Source organism: Canis aureus, chromosome 13 (assembly GCF_053574225.1).
Source record: "Canis aureus isolate CA01 chromosome 13, VMU_Caureus_v.1.0, whole genome shotgun sequence".
In the NCBI taxonomy this organism is placed as follows: Eukaryota; Metazoa; Chordata; class Mammalia; order Carnivora; family Canidae; genus Canis; species Canis aureus.
Window position 1 is genome coordinate 13,434,901 of NC_135623.1, and position 22,071 is coordinate 13,456,971.

At 39.5% G+C, this 22,071-nt stretch overlaps 1 protein-coding gene across 11 annotated transcripts in view; it reads right to left on the reverse strand.

The window, feature by feature from the left end:
- Positions 1-22,071, reverse strand: part of ZMYM4 (zinc finger MYM-type containing 4) — a 140,885-nt gene that overhangs the window by 114,240 nt on the left and 4,574 nt on the right. For 5 of the 11 annotated variants that reach the window (XM_077844796.1, XM_077844793.1, XM_077844801.1 and 2 more), the window contains exon 2: positions 3,127-3,188. The exons of 4 other annotated variants lie outside the window; for them this stretch is intronic. The gene's annotated coding sequence lies outside the window, so the exon portion shown is untranslated. Of the gene's footprint in view, positions 1-1,068; positions 1,262-3,126; positions 3,189-22,071 lie in introns of all 11 variants that reach the window. 2 more of the 11 variants (XM_077844798.1, XM_077844802.1) reach the window with 1 other exon arrangement.

The following is a 22,071-nucleotide window of genomic DNA, read 5'->3' on the forward strand; positions in this document are numbered from 1 at the left end:
ACAGAATGAAGGGAAAAAAATACATGATTATCTCAACTAATGCAGAAAAAGCATGTGACAAAATATAAAACCCTTTCATTATAAAACACCAACATGGAACAACATGAATGCAACCTGGATGCAACCTGAAGACACTATGCTAAATGAAATAAATAGAAACAGAAAATAGAATGGCAGATGCCAAAGGTTAGGGGTAGGTGGGAAAGTGGATTATTGTTTAATGGGTACAGCATTTCAATTTTACAAGAAAAGTGCTGGATGCAGGTGATGACTGTACAATATTACAACATTTATCATCACTGGGACGCCTGGGTGGCTCAGCGGTTGAGCGTCAGCCTTCGGCTCAGGGCGTAATCCCAGGGCCCTGGGATTGAGTCCCACATGGGGCTCCCTGCAGGGAGCCTGCTTCTCCCTTTGCCTGTGTCTCTGCCTCTCTCTGTCTCTCATGAATAAATAAATAAACTATTAAAAAAAAACTTATTATCACTGAACTGCACACTTTAAAATGTACACTTAAAAATGGGTAAGATGGTAAATTTATATTATGTGTGTTCTACCACTATTTTATTTCTTAAAAGATGGGCCCATGCCACCAGAGACCTCGCAGAAGTACCAAAATAATTTTTCAGATGTAGATTTTCCAGATGGAAAAATTCATCACCAGGAAACCAGCCCAACAAGAAACATTAAAGGTATATTTTTCAAGAAAAACAATGACACCACATGGAAATTAGGGTCTACCCAAAAGAATGAAGAGTGCTAGAAATGTAAGTACCTGAGTATACCAATTATAAAAACATTGCCTCTCAACTCCAAATCCACTTTTTTCTCTACACGCTGCTTTGCGACAACTGGAGCTGGTACCTCTAAACGTGTCTTCTCTGCCAGCTGACAAAACGTTAACCTTTGTCAGCAGATGGCACTGGAGGAATATTCCAGACAGAAGTGGGTTCTCTCCCCATGAGTGTGCTCTAATGTGCTGGTTCAAGTGGAGGACAGTGGTGCCCAAAACACCCGAAGGCCCTCTCCCCAGGCACCAACTTCCCACCAAGTCTCAGAGAGACCTACCTATACAACCATGGGTAGCTTCCCAGCAAGTTTTGTCAGCACCGCTGAGGGCCGCTGCCCAGCAGGTTTCAGTGGCACTCCTACTGGCCAGATGTTTCCCAGAGAATTATGCCAGTGTCCCAGGTTCTTAGCCGGGTTCAGAAAGGGACTTCCTAGTGACTCTTCTCAGTACCCCAAAAGGGGGTTGGGTTTCCTGTTTGATAGCAAAAATTCATGGCACTTCAAGCTTAACCATCATCCAGTATAACATGCCCCATCGAACAAGATCTGAATCTCAGCCTTGAAGCTGTAAAATGGGGCATCCTCCAAATTTGTTCCAACCTTGCTATTGTGCCTCCGCCTGGAGGTAGTGGCTGCTCTGCTACTGTGTATACCTTCAAGTTCTCCTTCCCCCTTAGGGTTAATTTCCTTTCCCTGTTCAAATTACTGGGTGGTTTCTGACCTCTGAATGGTATAGAATTGATACTGGTAGTGGTCACAGCTAACAGACCTATAAAGATGGGATTTGGAGACTGGCTTGGTTGTGCCCTCTAGCTTACACAGGAAATAGGATGCTAGTAATCCCTGGCATGGAGTGGCATCACAATTCATCAAGCTATTAACTGTGGTTGACTGTGATCAAAGGAAGCAAGTACTCTGGGACCCCAAGTGGTTGTTGTACTTAACTGTTAAGGCAGCAGTGATAACTATAGGGTCTGTTACATAAGATGGGTTCTCTAAGTGTTCTTGAACAGGTACACAGGAAAATAAGTTCAAGTCCATTAAATGTCAGATTAAATCAAAGTCTGAAAAAAATACTCTCATGCAATATTAAAAAAAAAACTCGGGGATCCCTGGGTGGCGCAGCGGTTTAGCGCCTGCCTTTGGCCCAGGGCGGGATCCTGGAGACCCAGAATTGAATCCCACGTCGGGCTCCCGGTGCATGGAGCCTGCTTCTCCCTCCTCCTGTGTCTCTGCCTCTCTCTCTCTGTGTGTGACTATCATAAATAAATAAAAATTAAAAAAAAAACTCTTAATTCTTATAACCACAGGTTGTTATTGCTAAAAATCAAATGCAAAATTTTATTATATATATATAACATTAGATGAATTTGTAGTCTCACCAAGTTTCTCATGTGAAAGTAAGAGCAATGACTAGGAAAAAAAAAAATGGGACCCTAAAACTTGAAATGGGAACATGTGGTTGAATGAGAATTAAAAAAAACAATTTCAAACATCCAGGGGCAGTAACTTACCCTTCTGTATCTAAAGAGAACAGCTTTCCTTTGCCTGAAAGTCCTGTGATATCATTAAGCTCAGCAAATGACTTGAAGGAAGATGCTCCTTCTCCTCAAGACCAACTACAATCAACCCTATTGACACTAGACCCATAACTAAGTTCAAACCTCAGCATGTTATAGAGGAACAGGTCCACATATGACCAAGAGGAATCAGCTTAACCACTAAAAAATGCCAACATTTTGTTAACATATAAAGGAAAAAACCTGGGAGATGTGTCTGAAAACAGATACTATTACGGTAGAATTAGACCTAGGAAGTTAGAATTCATTAATACGAGTGAGCTTACCACAGACTCTGAATTTGATGTAATAACTTGTGCAGCTGAAGAGGGCTCTAATAAGCATACTTGTTGACTGAAACTTATACTCAACAATATAGCTGTAATCATTAAGGAAATGCAAATCAAAATCATCCTAACACTGACAACGAACATTTAACGAGGTTGAGATACTAGAGTTTCACTGGCATTATGTGGAAAAAGAAATCCAAAGGCTTAGGGAGACAGGAATACTGAAGTGGATTTATTCTCTGCAATAAATCTATACACCTACTACAACTAAATTCCCTGAGAAGGCCCAGAAGACACTATAATTAGTGACGGAAGCACCACATACTTGAAAAGCTATGTGGCTGCTCTCTTTTATAAGGCAGGTACGACTGCAGGGAATGTCACCACTGAGATGGGCTCCCTGATTTCACTGAGGATGATGGGATCCCAAAATAGCAGAGGCCAAGTGGCAGCACTTAACTCCAAAGATAAGGGCAGCAGGGACGTACCGGTAATCAGAATGCTTTGGCCCGCAGGGATCTTTGGCAGTGGCTAATTGATCACGATGTTCCTAGGAATGAAATAGATGGGCAGTTTAATCTACATAACAGAAAAATGTCTAAATCTGGTGGCCAAAAACTGATTTGAGTCATCACAGTGGAAGTCACAGACACTTGCCCAGTTTCCAGATCTGGTCAATTCACAGACCCACAGCCTCTTGTGGAAAGGCCTCTCCTCTTGAGGAGGACTGGGTCCACCTGAAGGAGAGCTCTGCACCATCACCATAAGTAGACACCGTAAATCTCTCTCCAAGCCTTTCCGAAAGGGACTATCGCCATTAGGTAGGACAGTGGTTTTTCAAGCAGGGACAATTTTCCTCCACAAATCTAGAAAATCTGGCAGTATATGGAGGCATTTTTGGTTATCACAACTGGGGAGCTGTATTGACACCTCGTGGGTAGAGGCCAGGGATGCTGTGAAACATCCAACAACATACACAACAGCTTAAAAGAACTGTATTTCATTAGCTCCCTGATCTTATCTGCTACTACTCCCCACCTTGCTCACCACCTTCACTACCATCTCTGCTGTTCATCAAATATACACAAGCAGGGACACCTGGGTGGCTCAGTCAGTTAAGCATCTGCCTTCAGCTCAGGTCATGATACCAGGGTCCTGGGATCAAGCCCCACATCAGGCTCCCTGCTCAGGGCCTGCTTCTCCTCATCCCTCCGCCTGCCACTCTGTCAGTCTTTTTAAAATACACACACATACACACACACACACACACACACACACAGAGCATTCACCTGCCTTCACATCTTCAGCCTTGTTGTTCCCTCTACCTGGAGTGTTCCTACTCTTAGGTACCCACATGGCTGGCTTTCCTTCAGATTTTTGCTTAAATGCCCCTATTTAAAGTTGCAATGCCCCTTCCACCACAGCACAATGTATCCCCTTTTTCTGCTTTATGTTTCTCTATGGTAATGTTCCACTTTAAATGCTCTACATTCATTATTTAACAGTTCTCTCTCCCATCAATAGAACATAAACTCTGGAAAAGAGATGTTCTCCATTTTATTCATTACTGTATCCTCAGTTCCTACAATGGTTCCTTGTATATAACAGACACTCAAACATTTGTTAAATGGAAACATGAATGGTGACTGGATGGAAATTAGGGAATGTGGAGCCCTGAGGAATTCTAAGATGACTCCTAAAGTGGTCGACTGCTTTTATCTGCCTAGTACCCCATTCTTCTGAAAGTCATTTCTGATCAATCAGATAGATATTTTAAACTCTTTCCTTTTTTAAAATGTGAGGGATCCCTGGGTGGCGCAGTGGTTTAGCGCCTGCCTCTGGCCCTGGGCGCAATCCTGGAGACCCGGGATCGAATCCCACGTCAGGCTCCCGGTGCATGGAGCCTGCTTCTCCCTCTGCCTGTGTCTCTGCCTGTGTCTCTGCCTCTCTCTCTGTGTGTGTGACTATCATAAATAAATAAAAATTTTTAAAAAAAAGTGATAATTTTTTCAATGTAGGCAAATCTATTATTCTTTTGAATTATCTTTTTTTTTGGGGGGGGGGCTTATGGTAAAAAGGAATTCCCATATCAGGATGTTATATTTACCTATATTTCCTTTGAGAAATAGTTCCATTTTCTTATACCCACATATTCAATCCCTATAAATATGTTTTGGTATCTGGAGGAAAAGATACAACTATTTTTGCCCAATGACCAGCAAACTGTCCAAACAATTTAAAGAATAACTTGTAACTCTAGTCCTATATATAGATATGAATCTCTTTATTTGTAAGTAATTTAAGTGTTTCTATAGCAGTATTCAAGATCCTGTAGAACAAAGTATCCACCATTCCCCTACTCCTCCACTCTCCCATTAGTCTTCTAATTCAAAACTGTTTTGGCTATCTTTCACAGTTATAATTCGTAATGAACTTCATCACAGTTCCCTCAAAGTCTACCCTTCTCATTATCAAAAAGAAAAAGAAAAACAAAATCCTGCTGGGTTACTGACTGATACAATATTTGGCATATCACTTACTTTTTTTCAAGAGCCACCAAAGCATAATGGTTACAGATTCTCTGCAGTTGGAGTCAAACAGCCTGAGTGGGTTCCAATCCCATTATTCCTTACTCTCGCACCTATATAACTTTGACAAGGCACTTTACCTCTCTGTTACTCTCAGGTATAATACTGTATTATAAGGTCATTTTCTGAATTAACTGAGTTACGACATGTACATTAAAACAATGCTCCTAAAAATTAGCTGTTGTTTTGACTATTATTATTACTTATTACCATGTCCTTAGGTAAACTCTTATCATTTTAAGTCTCACATTTATTAGGTTTATCCCAAGGAATTTAGTTTTGTACGACTTTGTGAATCAACTGTTTTTTAATTTTCCAACTAGTTATAGTCAAAGTTATTAAATTTTATGGGATTTTTAAGAATATTTTAATGTTGTAACTAGGCAGTTTACTATTCCCTGTTAAAATCCTAACACATTTTTCTTCTTTTCTTCCAGATTGTTTTCATTTTCAATTTTTACTTCTTAGTCCTAAAATATTTTGATACTCTTGAGATTTCCAGGCAAATAAATTTATCATCAGAAAATAATCATAATTTTGTTCTCCAACTTTCCAAGATTTACACCTCTCATTTCTTTTTTTTTTTTTTTTTAAGATTTATTTATTTATTTATTTGTGATAGACATAAAGAGAGAGAGAGAGGCAGAGACACAGGAGGAGGGACTACTCCATGCCAGGAGCCCGATGCAGGACTCAATCCCGGGACTCCAGGATCGCGCCCTGGGCCAAAGGCAGGCGCTAAACCGCTGAGCCACCCAGGGATCCCCTACACCTCTCATTTCTTTTCATCATCTAACTATATTGCCCTAGAACTTCCAGAACAGTAATAATTATGGTAATAGCAGGCATCATGTTGATTTTGTTCATTGTGATAATGATATCACAATTTTTTTTAAAAAGAGACTGCATTTCTTAGAGATGCATACTTTGTGTATTAATAGGTGAAATATGCCTACAATTGCTTTAAAATATTACAGGAAATGATGTGAGAGGAATAAATAATACAAGAGGTAGAAAGTTGATGACCGTTAAAGAAGATGAATGGCGAACAAGTGACCATTAGTTCAACTATTTCCTGTATATTTATATTTTTAAATTTCTGCAACAAAGATTTTTAAAAAGTAATCAGGGGTATCTCGGTGGCTCAGTCGGTTAAGCATCAGCCTTCAGCTCAGATCCTGATCTCAGGATCCTGGGATCTAGCCTGCATGGGGCTCCCTGCTCACTGGGGAGTCTGCTTCTCCCTCTCCCCCCACCTCCAGCTCCTGGCTCCCCACTAGAGCTCTCTCTAGCGAGCTCTCTCTAGCATTCTCGCTGGTCTCTCTCAAATGAATAAATAAACCTTTAAAAAAAAAAAAAAGTATGGGACGCCTGAGTGGCTCAGTGGCTAGGCACCTCCCTCTGCCTCAGGGAGTAATCCTGGGATCTGGGATCAAGTCTTGCATCAGGTTCCTTGCGGGGAGCCTGTTTCTCCCTCTGCCTCTGTCTCTGCCTCTGTCTCTCATGAATACATACATAAAATCTTAAAAAAAAAAAAAAAGTCATAGTCAATTTCAGAGGCACAAAAGGATTGAATGAAAGAATAATCAGAGCAAACGTTTGTTTCTTATTCAATGTCACAGAATGGAAGGCAAGAAAAAAGTAATGTTCACACTCACTTCCAGGCAATGACTTCCAAGACTTCTATGACACTATCCAACTCCTTCCCTTTTGCTTCTAGAAATCACCACCTAGTAAATGCTGCTATTTCTTATGTACTAACCTACTGAAACCTACTAAGAGTTAGATAGATCTTTATTTCTATTTTATCTGTAAGGAAACAAAAATTATGTTAATGGTAAGGACCAAGACTAAATTTTATTATGATAGTGGTTCCTAATCTACAATTCTCCACCTAATCTATTTCAGAAGGTCCGAGACAGATAGGGCCTAGACATTTGTGTATTGTAAAGGAGCAGGGATAGAATTCCCTCAAGGGATTCTAAAGCATATTGCTAATTAAGAACAAATACACCATAATGTTTTCTCCTGGGTCCTCTGCTATTATCTATCTGCTGATTCCCACAAAATTAAATTTGTGTCTGTATATATCTGTGTGTTCACCAGCCTCAATTTCAATTTCTGCTCTTTTGAAAAACAATGTCAAAAAAATAAAGATGAGCCACAGACTAGGAAAAAATAGTTGCAAAACACTAATAAAGGATTTGTATCCAAAATACATAACTGTACTCAAAACACAACATAAGAAAACTTACCCAGCAATCCCACTATTTACCCAAAAGAAATAGGCATGTTTATACAAAAACCTATAGACGAAAAACCGAGACTTTCTGTTAAAAAAATGTTGCTAAAGACGATGTTCACTACATTACTCAGTGTCATCTACTGAAGATTCACATCGGAAACTTTTAGAATCAGTGCTACAAAGTGATGTTTCTTCATATATGCAGTAATGTTTGTTCTATGTGATAACAGGACATACTTAATCATATTCTCTGATCATCAGAATTATCGTATCTGTATTTTCCTTTACCGTGGTCCTTAATTCTTTTAAACTTTTTTTTTTTTTTAACTTTTTTTATATACCTTTTAAAACTACCTCAATTTGGGCAGCCCCGGTGGCCCAGCAGTTTAGTGCCGCCTGCAGCCCAGGGCATGATCCTGGAGACCCTGGATCAAGTCCCATGTCAAGCACTCTGTATGATGCCTGCTTCTCCCTCTGTCTGTGTCTCTGCCCCTCTCTCTGTCTCTATGAATAAATAAATAAAATCTTTAAAAGAAAAAAAAAAAAGCTACCTCAAATTCTTTGTGGAAAATTAAACCTGAACAAATATATATAAAGAAATTATAGGGCAGCCCGGGTGGCTCAGCGGTTTAGGGCCACCTTCAGCCCAGGGCGTGATCCTGGAGTCCCGGGATCGAGTCCCACATCAGGCTCCCACCATGGAGGCTGCTTCTCCCTCTGCCTGTGTCTCTGCCTCTCTCTCTCTCTGTGTCTATCATAAATAAATAAATAAATAAATAAATAAATAAATAAATAAATAAATAAATAAAGATTATAACCAACATAATAAGCTTTCTCTTCTACTCCTTCTTGGGAATGAAGCTTTTATTTCTGCTTGTTGCTTTATTTAAAGTTTTTATTTATTTAAGTAATCTCTACAACTCCACATGAGGCTCGATCTCACGACCCCAAGATCAAGAGTCACATACTCTTCCTACTGAGCCTCCGAGGCATCTCTTTTAACCTTTAGCATACTTTGTTTTATAATTTTGGAAATAGGGACACCTGGGTAGCTCAGTAGTGGAGCGTCTGCCTTAGGCTCAGGGAGTGATCCCTAGAGTCCCGGGATCAAGTCCCATATCGGGCTCCCTAGAGGAGCCTATTTCTCCATCTTTCTACATTTCTGCCTCTCTCTGTGTCTCTCGTGAATAAATAAATAATATTCTTTTTTAATTTTGGAAATAGCTAACTATTAAAGTTAGTACAGTTGACCCCTGAACAACATGGGTATGAACTGCACAGGTCGCTGACACACTTTCTTTTTTCAATAAATACGGTGCAATGATTTTCTAAAAAAAGGTTTTCTTTTCAAGGCACCTGAGTGGCTCAGTCAGTTAGGTGTCCGACTATTGATTTTTGCTCAGGTCATGATCCCAGGGTCAGAAGATCGAGATCCCCATCAGGCTCTGGGTTCTGCACTGAGCATGGAGCCTGCTTAAGATTCTCTCTCTCCAGACATCTGAGTGGCTCAGTGGTTGAGTATCTGCCTTCAGCCCAGGGCATGATCCTGGAGACCCAGGATCAAGTCCCCCATCGGGCTGCCTGAATGGAGCCTGCTTCTCTCTCTGCCTATGTCTCTGTGTCTCTCTCTCCCTCACTGTGTCTCTCATGAATAAATAAAATCTTAAAAAAAGAAAAAAAAAGATTCTCTCCTTTTCCCTCTGCCCTCCTCCCCCTACTGCTTGCATCTTTCTCTCTCCAAAAAAATACATATATTATTTTCTCTTAGCCTACTGTTAATTAGATAGTACATAATACATAGAACATACAAAATACATCTTAACCTATTGTTTATGTTATCGGTAAGGCTTCCAGTCAACAGTACGATATTAATAATTGAGTTTTAGGGGAGTCAAAAATTACAGGCAGGGGAGCCTGGTTGGTTCATTCAGGGAAGCATGAGACTCTTGATCTTGGGGTTCTTTTTTTTTTTTTTTTATAGTCACACAGAGAGAGAGAGAGAGAGAGAGAGAGAGGCAGAAACATAGGCAGAGGGAGAAGCAGGCTCCATGTACCGGGAGCCCGATGTGGGATTTGAACCCAAGTCTCCAGGATCGCGCCCTGGGCCAAAGGCAGGCACTAAACCGCTGCGCCACCCAGGGATTCCCCTTCATCTTGGGGTTCTAAGTTCAAGCCCCACATTAGGTGTAGGGAATGAACGAACAAACGAACGAACGAATAAATAAATAAATAAATAAATAAATAAATAAATAAATAAATAAATAAATAAATAAATAAAATACATAAATAAGGCAGCCGGGGCGACTCATTGGTTTAGTGCTGCCTTCAGCCCAGGGTGTGATCCTAGACACCTGGGATCAAGTCCCACGTCAGGGTCCCTGCATGGAGCCTGCTTCTCCCTTTGCCTGTGTCTCTGCCTCTCTCTCTGTCTCTCATGAATAAATAAAATTTAAAAAATATAAAAAGAAAGAAAGAAAGAAAGAAAGAAAGAAAGAAAGAAAGAAAGAAAGAAAGAAAGAAAGTCTTAAGATTAAGTCTTAAGTCTTAAAGACTTACCAAAGTCTCTGCCTCTCTGTCTCTCATGAATAAATAAAAAGTTTTAAAAATATAAAGAAAGAAAGAAAGAAAGAAAGAAAGAAAGAAAGAAAGAAAGAAAGAAAGAAAGAAAGAAATGATTTTTACAAGCTACAGGCAGATTTTTTACTGTAGGGGGACCAGTGCCCCAACCACATGTTGTTCAAGGACCAATTCTACTTACATATGATAAAGCTGAATGTACAAATTAGGCACAATAAGAGACTAACAACAATAAGAGAACACTTATATCACTATACTGTAATAAAAGTTAATTGACTGTGGTCTCTCTCTCAAAATACAGTACTGTATTCACCCTTCTTGTGTTGACATGATGACAAAAACGCCTATGTGAGGAGATGAAGGTGAACAACCAAGGTAGGCATTGTGACAAAGCGCTAAGTTACTACTGACCTTCCGACAACACATTAGAAGGAGGATCATTTGCTTCCGGATGGACCGTGGTTGACTGTGGGTAACTCAAACCACAGAAAGCAAAACCACAGATTTGGGGCAGGCGTGGACTACTGGTTTTGTAATTCCCTCTTATTATACTCAACTTTTAATAAAATACTGTTTAAAAGCTGCAACCTGGGGGGCACCTGGCTGGCTCAATCAGTAGAGCATGTAACTCTTGATCTCAAGGTTCTAAGTTCTAGCTCCATGTTGGGTGTAGAGATCACTTTAAAAAAAAAATCTTTAGAGGGGAGGGGAGGGGGAAAAAAATCTTTAAAAAAAAAAAAGGTCAAAACCTAGTCTCAGCTGTGCTGAGTGAAATTAAGCTAAGATTCTATCTCTATATTTGGGCTACAGGGTCAAGCAGGACCCCTACCAAGGCTAGCATGACAGTAGCAGAGACAATCAGAAGAAAACCTCTCCCACGAAGGAAAAGTACATTTCTACGTGGAGAGTCAGAGCTCTGATGCAACCTACATCTTGCCACAGGAAGAAAATCTGAACAGTACACATCTTAGGGAACTGAATTATTATTAACGGAGCCAAATGGTCACTCATACGTGGAATATAAGAAATAGTGAAAGAGAGTATTATAAGGGAAAGGAGAACTAAGTGAGAAAAATTAGAGAGGGAGACAAACCATGAGAGACTCCTAACTGGGAAACATACAAAGGGTTGTGGAAGGGGAGGTGGATGGAGGGATGGGGTAACTGAGTGACGGGCACCGAGGAGGGCATTTGATGGGATGAGCACTGGATGTTATACTATATGTTGACAAATTAAATTTTAATTAAACAAAAAATAAAAAGGGAGCCAAACTGTTACCATATAGATGAACAGATTTTCATTTAAGATAAATAATGAACGGGAGAGGAAACAATAGAGAATGGGGGGGGTTTAAAGGCAAGGAAAGTAAGACAAAGCAAAATGAGTACTATAACTAAGCTAGAAGTAGTAGAAATAGGGGATCCCTGGGTGGCGCAGCGGTTTAGCGCCTGCCTTTGGCCCAGGGCGCGATCCTGGGGACCCGGGATCAAGTCCCACGTCAGGCTCCCGGTGCATGGAGCCTGCTTTTCCCTCTGCCTGTGTCTCTGCCCCTCTCTCTCTCTCTGTGACTATCATAAATAAATAAAAAATTTTTTTAAAAGTTTAGAAGCAGTAGAAATAAAGTCTTAAAAATCATATCTGAGATGATCTCAATTAAGATTCACCAATTAGGGACGCCTCCTGGGTGGCTCAGGGGTTGAGTGTCTGCCTTCTGCTCAGGGTGTGATCCCAGGGTCCTGGGAGGAGTCTCGCATTGGGCTCCCTGCAGGGAGCCTGCTTCTCCTCTGCCTGTGTCTCTGCTTCTCTGTCTCTCATGAATACATACATAAAATCTTTTGAAAAAGAGAGAGAGATTCACCAATTAAAACTGGATTGATAAGGGAAAGAGAAGAAGCAAGATGACTCAGAGGTTTCTAACTTGGGTGACTAGAAGAGAGAACTAAAAGAGAATACAGAAAGAAAAACAGGCAGAGAAGGAATGGGGTACTATTTGTGAGAGCAAGTACTTGCAAGAAGACTAAGGAGTCCATTTTAGGCACCCTGAATTAGCAATATTTGTTAGCACAATATAAGTCAAAGTATACATCTGGAAATACAGATTTTGAATTTTAAACATCCACAAAAAGAAGCAAAGAAGTAGAAAAGAAATAACATAATATATATATATAAAGGGTAGTGGCTAAAACTACTGTAGATTACCCAAGGAAAAGAAAAAAAAAAAAGATTACCCAAGAAAAACACAGGTCAAGGAAACAGCACTTATTTGGTATGCAAAAAGAGTCAAAGAGGGGCAGGGAATGGGAGTGAATGGGTGACGGGCACTGAGGGGGGCACTTGACGAGATGAGCACTGGGTGTTATTCTGTATGTTGGTAAATTGAACACCAATAAAAAAATTAATTTATTATTAAAAAAAAAAAGTCAAAGAGGACTGCAAAGAAGCAATTCAAGAAAAGAACCAGGACCAGGGGCACCTGGGTGGCTCAGCAGTTGAGTGTCTGCCTTCAGTTCAGGGTGTGACCCCAGGAGTCCTAGGATCCAGCCGGCTCCCTGCATGGAGCCTGCTTCTCCCTCTGCCCTCAGTTTTTGCCTCTCTCTGTCACTCATGAATAAATAAAATCTTTAAAAAAGAACCATGAGAATTCCATCTTCGGAACAAGGGAGATGTTTCAAGGAGGGAATGGGCAATGGAGTCAGATGTCTAAGAGAAATCAAGTAACAAAAGCTCTGAAAAGCATCCATCAGTCTTGGTAATTATTAGGTCATTTCGATTATCTTAAGGAGAATCCTAAGATCTTAAAGGGGGAAACTGAAGGAAAAGCCAGATGTGAGCTGAGGAATAAATGTGAAAAACAAATGCGATAAAAGTCTCAAAAAAACTCTAATTTCAAAAAGCTTATCTCAGTTCAGACCATATTCTTTAACTACCACTTCCTGCAGAAAGGAAGCCAGAATTCTTGGGAGTTAATTCCAAGTCTGAGATAGTAATGTAAAGCACGAGCCTAGGTACATCTTTTTGAGCAAAAAGGGAATAAACTTTCAAGGACTACTGGAGTTAAATCAAAAGGATTCAGATAATTAAGTATTTTATTCTTTTTGATTCTAATGTAAATGAAATAATTTCCTGATTTTCTTTCAGGAATATTTGTTGCTAGTATGTGGAAATACAACTGATTTTTGTGTGATTTTTTAATCCTGAAACCTGCTGAACCTTTCACAGGGTTGGGGGGAGGGGTGCTTGATGGATTTGTAAGGTTTTCTATATAGACAATTACGTCATCTGCAAATAAAAGATAGTTGTACTTCTTTCTAATTTGGATGCCTTTTCTATCTAGCCTAACTGCTCTGGCTAGAACTTTCAAATACATTGATTAGAAGCACCAAAAGAGAGCATCCTTATCTTATTCCTGATCTTAGGGGTAAGCCTTGTAGTCTTTCACCATCAAATATGATGTTAGCTATGATTTTTCATGTATAGCTTTTATCATATTAGGGAAGTTCCCTTCTATTTCTAATTTATTAAGTGCTTTTATAATGAAAGTCCGATGGAGTTTTTCAAATGTTTTTTTCTACACCATCTGAGATGATCATGTGGGGTTTTTTTCCCTTTCTATTAATACAGTGTATTACACTGATATTTAAGAAAAATTTAACCAAGGAGCTACAAGATTTGTACACCGAGAGACCTATACAAAATGCTGCTGAAAGAAAATTTAAAGGACAGGGGCACCTGGCTGGCTTAGTCAGCAGAGCATGGGCCTCTTGATATCAGGGGGTCATGAGTTTGAGGCCCCACGTTGGGGGTAAAGTTTGTTTTAAAAAAATGTAAAGGATGGGATCCCTGGGTGGCACAGCGGTTTAGCGCCTGCCTTTGGCCTGGGGCACGATCCTGGAGACCTGGGATCGAATCCCACATCGGGCTCCCGGTGCATGGAGCCTGCTTCTCCCTCTGCCTGTGTCTCTGCCTCTCTCTCTCTCTCTCTCTCTCTCTCTTTCTGTGACTATCATAAATAAATTAAAATTAAAAAAAATAAAAAAGAAAGAAAAAGACAGGGGTAAGGACACCTGGGTGGCTCAGGTGGGTTGAGTGTCCAATTCTTGGTTTCAGCTCTTAGATCAAGTCCCATGTCAGGCTCATCACTCAGTACAGAATCTGCTTGAGATTCTCTCCCTCTCCTCCCCCCACCCTCCCTCTCTAAAATAAGTAAAATCTTTTTTAAAAAAAGACAGAAAAAGACAGCGGTAATAGTTGCACAACACTCTTAAAATGTAAGTAATGTCACTGAATTATACACTTTTAGTAATTAAAATCGTAAATTCTATATCATGTATATTTAAACACATTAGAAAAATTTAAGGTAACTTTTATCAAAATCTTTGTAAAGCATTCGGCTGCTAATCTTAAAGACCTTGTTGTAGGCTCAATGGTGACCCCAGATATGTCTTCCCAGATACTCAGAATGTGATCTTTTTGAAATGAACTTCTTTGTAAATGTAATTAGAGGAAAGACTTGAAATGAGATGACCTTGGATTCAGGTAGGCCCTAAATCCTTAGAAGAGACAAAGACACAGAGAGAAGGTCATCTGAAAACAGAGGCAAAGATTGGAGTTAATGCTTCCACAATCGAATACCTAAGGACACCAGAGGCTGAAAGACACAAAGGTTCTTTCCTAGAACCTTCAGAAAGAGTATGGCCCTGCTGATCCCTTGATTTTGGAGTTCTAGCCTCCAGAACTGTCAGAGAATAAATTTCTGTTGTTTTTAGCCACCAAATTTGTGGCTATTTCTTACAGCAAACCTAGAAAACTAATATAGATCTTGGTACCCGGAAATGGCATGTTGTTGTAATAAATACCTAAAAATTAGAATTAGATCTGGAATTGAAATTAGGAGATGCGGGATTAATTTTAGGAAGCATAACAGAGGCAATTTGTCAACTATCAAAAAAAAAAGGGGCCCCAGGGTGGCTCAGTCAGGTAAGCATCCAGCTCTTGATCTCAGCTCAGGTCTTGATCTCAGGATCATGAGTGAAGCCTACTTTAAAAAAAAAGGGGGGGGGGGGGGGGCGGACATGCCTATGTGGCTCAGCAGTTGAGCATCTGCCTTTGGCCCAGGACGTGATCCTGGAGTCCTGGGATTGAGTCCCGTACTGGGCTCCCTGCATGGAGCCTACTTCTCCCTCTGCCTGTGACTTTGTCTGTGTCTCTCATGTATAAATAAATAAAAATCTTTAAAAGGGGGGGGGGGGCAGCATGATAAAAAAAAATCTAGATTGCCTTCAAAGGATGGTTGATACAAAAAAAAAAAAAAAAGGAATGGTTGATACAAATACAGATATTAAAGGAAATTCTAGTGAAGGTTCAGAAGGAAGTGAGGAACAAAGAGAAAACATCTTAAAGAATGACCAAATGTTAGGGAAAATAGGAACGTTAAAGGTGTTTCTGGTGAGATCTCCAAAGCAAATGAAGAATACGTTATTGGGAACTAAAAGGTGATCGCTGTTATAAAGTAGTAGAAAACTTGACTGAATTGTGTTCTATACTGGGTAGGAAGCAGAACTTGGAAGCAATGAATTCAGACATTTACTAAGATTTCCAAGCAAAGTGTTGAAAGTGCAACCTGATTTCTTCTTGCTGCTAAAAGTAAAAAGTGAGAGGAAATAAAGGAAAATGAGGAAAGATTAAGCAAAAAGGAAACAACTCTTGATTTGGACGGTTCTCAGCCCAACCATATGACAGAGGATGCTTGAAATTATGAAATTCACTATTAGAAAAATGTTATCTAGGGAAAGGGCCAAAGGTATACCTGGTATATCTGCTGAATATATCAGATGTATGACTCATGTGTCCAGTCACCTCAATTTAAGTCAGGAGTAAAGAAGTGGTTATCCAGATCTATGAAGAACCTTCTTGTCTACCTGTGTGGATCCCCTTTACATAGGAGGAGACTGAAAGTTTATGAACATTATCATACCAACAAAAATATTGCCAGCCTAAACTTCAAAGAAGACAAAATGAAAAAGCTGTCTTACTTCTGGAATTCTATCAGCAGGAAAGAGGTAATAAAGCTACTCCTGTGTGAACATGTAGTACCCTTCAAGAAAAAGAAAGGTACCCAGAAGAAGTCAGAGAAGTAGCCTCAAAGCAGGGGCGTACAGTGTTTCAATGAACATAGAGGGCAGAGGATCATTCTCAGGCCTTAAAACCTAATGAAATTGGTCCTGCTGGGTTATGGACTTGACTAGGACCTGTGGTCCCTTTATTCCTTCCACTTTCTTCCTTTTGGAATGGGAATGTCTATCTTATGCCTGTCCCAGGATTGTACGTTAGAAGCAGAGAATTTGTTTTCTGATTTCAAAGGGCCACAGATAAAGAGGAATTTTACCCTAGATGGGTCATCCCACTCATATCTCGAGCAGATGATTTAGATGCTAAGATTTGGGGGTTTCTAAGATTTAAGGCTTAAGAATTCACGTTATAATGGGCTGAGACTTTGGGGGATGTTGGGATACAGATGAATGTATTTTGCATATAGGATGGATGTGAAATTCCAGGGACAAGAGGGTGAACTGTAGTGGCTTGAATTGTGGCCCTAAGATATATGTGCACCCAGAAGCTCAGAATGTGAGCAGAATGGGTCTTCACAAATGTAATTAAGGTAAAGATCTTGAGATGAGATCATCCAGGATTAGGATGGACCCTAAATCCAATGAAGAATATCCTTAGAAGAGCTAGAAAACACAGAAGGCCTTGTGAAGAGGGAGGCAGACTGGAGTGTCACAAATCAAGGAAAACAAATCAACCCACCAGAAGCTTCTAGAATCCTTCCAAAAGCTGGAAGAAGGAAGAATTCTTCTTTAGAGCCTTTAGGGAGAACATGTCCCTGCTGACTCTTTGATATTAGACATCTAGCATCCAGAACTGAGAGAGAATAAATTTCTGCCTTTTAAGCCACCAAATTGGTAATTATTTGTTATGCAGCCTTAGGATACTAATAAAGATAGCCATTAATAAAATATATGACAAATTTAAACATTAAAAAGAATACTGACCACAGTAGATTTAAATACATCAAACATATCAAAATCCATGTGCTCACAATGCTATCACCTCCCAGCCCTCACTTTTACCATCAATTTATTCACCTCAGAGTTGATAAACAAAAGGGAAAAATTAAGCATTTACTCTCCGCTTTTCCTGACAAATATTACAAGGTAATCAAATAATTGATGAAGAAATTCTTCATGGAAGAATTCCAGTGAATAGAAGAAATGACTTTTTAAAAAAACCACTCCAGGGCAGCCCCAGTGGCACAGCAGTTTAGCGCCGCCTGCGGCCCAGGGTGTGATCCTAAAGACCCTGGATCGAGTCCCACGTCGGGCTCCCTGCATGGAGCCTGCTTCTCCCTTTGCCTGCTTCTCCCTCTGCCTGTGTCTCTGCCCCCCTCTCTCTCTCTCTCTGTGTCTCTCATGAATAAATAAATAAAATCTTTAAAAAATAAAAAATAAAAAATAAAAATAAAAAAACCACTCCAAAAAAAAAAAAAAAAAAAAACCTCCTCTAATGATATCATAGATCTAGGAAATAATCATCTATGGCTGATAAATTCATTAGGTGAGGGATCCCTGGGTGGCACAGCGGTTTGGCGCCTGCCTTTGGCCCAGGGCGCGATCCTGGAGACCCGGGATCGAATCCCACGTCGGGTTCCGGTGCATGGAGCCTGCTTCTCCCTCTGCTTGTGTCTTTGCCTCTCTCTCTCTCTGTGACTATCATAAATAAATAATTAATTAATTGATTTAAAAATTAAAAAAAATTCATTAGGTGAGAAGTTAAAAAAACTATGTTTAGGGGATCCCTGGGTGGCGCAGCAGTTTGGTGCCTGCCTTTGGCCCAGGGCGCAATCCTGGAGACCCGGGATCGAATCCCACGTCGGGCTCCCAGTGCATGGAGCCTGCTTCTCTCTCTGCCTGTGTCTCTGCCTCTCTCTCTCTCTGTGTGTGTGACTATCATAAATAAATTTTTTTTTAATTTAAAAAAAAACTATGTTTAGATTCCACTGGCAGAATGTAAATTGATCAATTTTAGTATCACTAAAGTGTGACAACCACTTAGACCTCCTAGAATAATGCAACAAGAATTCACCATCTCCTAGCATCATCTTAATAGGGTGACTATATACCCTAATTTGTCCATGACACTCCCAGTTTATGGCTATTATGCCACTATAATTATTAAACAGCATACCCTTTCACTCTTTAAGCTGATTGGAAATAAATTACATATCACTTTATTCGTAAATTTTTCTTTCTTAAAGAAAATGAAAAAAAAAAGAAAATGAATCAATCTCATAAAGCTCTACCAATTCAAGTTCTCAATCTTGGCGGAGTGAATCACTTGGGAAATTTTTTAAAATATTGATGCCCAGAATTCACCCACGAATTCTGATTTAATTAATCTGAAATGTAACCTGAGAATCAGGATATTTAAAAGCTCTCCAGGTAATTCTCAAGTTTCAGCCAAAGTTGAGAACCACTGCTCTATACGTAACTACTAATTTGTAGGAAAATACGAAGGGTAATTGAACATGTTAAAACAGCACAAGAATTCAAGTAGCCAAATCCAGAATGTGGGAAATTCTCCTGAACAAATGACCTAGTTTTTTCAACAAAGAAATAGCATGGGGAAAAGTGCAGGGTGTACACGGTAGGGAGGGAGACAGTTGAAGTTAAGAGAAACTTAAGAGGCAGATAAACCAAATAAACTGGTAAATCTTATCTTACTGATTTAAACAAACCAACGGTTAAAAAAAAAAAAAAAAACTTGGAGAATCAAAGAAATCTGAATATAGACTGAATTAAGAATCTCTCTACTAGGTATAGTAGTATTGGAGTTGTTTAGTTTTAATTCTCATTAGAAATACATGCATAAGTATATATAGATTAAATGATGCAATGCCTAAGAGTTCTTTAAAATTATTTTGACACACACAAAAAAAGTTGGATGAGACAGGAATAGCAAAATGTTGAGAACTGTTTAGCTGTCAAAGCTGGGTAACAGGAATATGGGGTTTCATTATACCAGTCTATATTTTACATTCTATGTTAATATCAAATTATGAAAGAGAATAAAAAGGGTTTTTCAATTTTTGCCTGTAAATGTGCAGTATGCCCGCAAGTATGAGTGTGTATCACATTTAAATTAAGACATGCTGGGAGATGTAAAGAAAGATGAACAAAGGGACACTTGGGTGGCTTGGTGGCTGAGCAATTGCCTTTGGCTCAGGTGGTGATCCAGGGTCTCGGGATCAGGTCCTGCATCAGGCTCCCCACAGGGAGCCAGCTTCTTCCCCTGCCTATGTCTCGGCCACTCTGTCATAGATAGATAAATAAAATCTTTAAAAAAAAAAAAAAAAAAAAGGTTGGACACATATGGTCCTTAACCTCAAAGAGTAGTAAGAATAGTGGGTAGTCCATGTTGGATAGAAAAGGTTTGCTCAGGTATTATCTTTGGTCAAAAGCAAGAAAGTAGCTAACTCAAGCTTCCAGGAGGCCAGAAAGATGATAAGAATGAAATTAAAATAACATTATACATATTCCCAAGCATAAATGGGCGTGGATGTTATTATCCTAATCTTGCTAAACACTAGGGATTGAAAAGTCCATGCTCGGGCAGCTCGGGTGGCTCAACAGTTTAGTGCCCGCTTCGGCCCAGTTTAGTGTGATCCTGGAGTGTCAGGCTCCCTGTAGGGAGCCTACTTCTCCTCGGCCTGTGTTTCTGCATCTCGTTCTGTGCCTCTCATGAATAAATATATAAAATCTTAAAAAATTAAAAAATTAAATTAAATTAAATTAAATTAAAATAAATAAAATAAAACAAAACAAAACAAAACAAAACAAAATAAAATGATACTGGCAAGACACCCATGGAAGCAATCCGAATCTAATTCGGATTCACCGAATTAGAATTAGTCTAACCAACCACAATGTAAAATCTTTGGAGAAGGTAGTATGTGCGGACTTCATCACAGGCGCAAAGGACCAGTTCAGATGCCTACCACAACTCTGAGAATCAATACAAGAAGAAAAACTCCTTGCAGTGAAGGTGCTAAGACTTGGGATGTTTTCAGATGAGGATCCACAAGTGACTCATTGATTTGCACAGTTTTTCTGAGAATGTTAAAGCAGATTACTTCTATCACAATCGAACCAGGAGTTCAGGTTGAAGTCACCAATGCACATGCTTCAATCAACCTTTTTAATAAATTATCACTTGTTAAAAAAAATGCGTTTTTATAAGTCAAATGGTCAAGTATTAGCAATTATATATGTTTCAACCTAATACTATGCTACAATGCTCTCTTTTCTCTTTCCTTTGCTAAAATAATCAGTTAATGCACAGTAAAATAATCAGAATATTTAAAGGAAAGGTCGGGATCCCTGGGTGGCGCAGCGGTTTGGCGCCTGCCTTTGGCCCAGGGCGCGATCCTGGAGACCCGGGATCGGATCCCACGTCGGGCTCCCGGTGCATGGAGCCTGCTTCTCCCTCTGCCTGTGTCTCTGCCTCTCTCTCTCTCTGTGACTATCATGAATAAATAAATAAAATCTTTAAAAAAAAAAATAAATAAATAAAGGAAAGGTCTTCTTTAAAGAGTGGTTGGTCTCCTAATACAGAATTCAAAAATACTCACTAAACATCCATAGAAATTGCAATTTTAGGGGATCCCCGGGTGGCTCAGCAGTTGAGCATCTGCTTTTGGCCCAGGTGTGATGCTGAAGACCCAGAATCAAGTCCCACATGGGGCCCCTTGCATGAAGCCTGCTTCTCCCTCTGCCTGTGCCTCTGCCTCTCTCTCTCTGTGTCTATCATGAATAAATAAAATCTTAAAAAAAAAATTGCAATTTTACATTTATCTCCTTACATGGTCTTTATCAAATTAGAAAATCATTCCATTTTCAAAGGAAGCACAAACTTTATCTTTAAAATAAATCATACCTTTAAAATACTTACACTTTCTTAAAAATAAACTTGTGAGTTGTGAAGATATGTTTTAAGGTTATCTCAAACTAGAATGTATTTTGATGCTTCCTGAGAAGTAATTTACACATCAATTTAAATATAATTCAATAGGGGCAGCGGAGGTGGCTCAGCGGTTTAGCACAGCCTTTAGCTCAGGGCCTGATCCTGGAGACCTGAAATCAAGTCCCACATTGCGCTCCCTCCATGGAGCCTGCTTCTCCCTCTGCCTGTATCTCTGCCTCTCTCTCTGTATGTCTCTCATGAATAAACAAATAAAATCTTAAAAAAAAAAAAAAATAGAATGTCTATTCAAATGATCTCTATAAAGAGGCAATGCATTCTTTAAGCAGATGCTTTACATTGTGTACATGCGACTTACAAATATTTAGTATGTACCATCATGCTTTTAAATAACACATTTAGCAAAAAGAAAAAAAGATTAAAAGTTCATCAAGACGTGGATCACTGGGTGGCTCAGCGGTTTAGCGCCTGCTTTAGGCCCAGGCCATGATCCTGGGGTCGCGGGATCGAGTCCCACGTCAGTCTCCTTGAGTGGAGCCAACTTCTCCCTCTGTCTACGTCTCTGCCTCTCTCTCTCTCTCTCTCTCTCTCTCTCTCTGTCTCTCATGAATAAATGAAAAAATAATAATAAATAAATAAAAGTTCATTAAGAAATTAAAAAAGATCATCAACCTTTTGATGATAAAATAAAATAAAATAAAAACCTTTTATTTTATTATAAAGTACTAAAATCCAAAACAGAAGTTCTCCATAATCCCATCACATGATAAAATCAACTCATTATTTTGTATTCCTTTCTACATGCATATTCAGTATTTACATATTTACAATAATGGTAACATTTTATAGTCTACATTTGCACTTAATATTATACCATGAGTATTTTTCCATTTTCCCAAAACTTCCCCTCTTCTCTCTTTCCTTCCTTATCCCTACCCACTGAAGGTAATCAATAAAACACGTAACCTAACAGACATGTCGCCTCC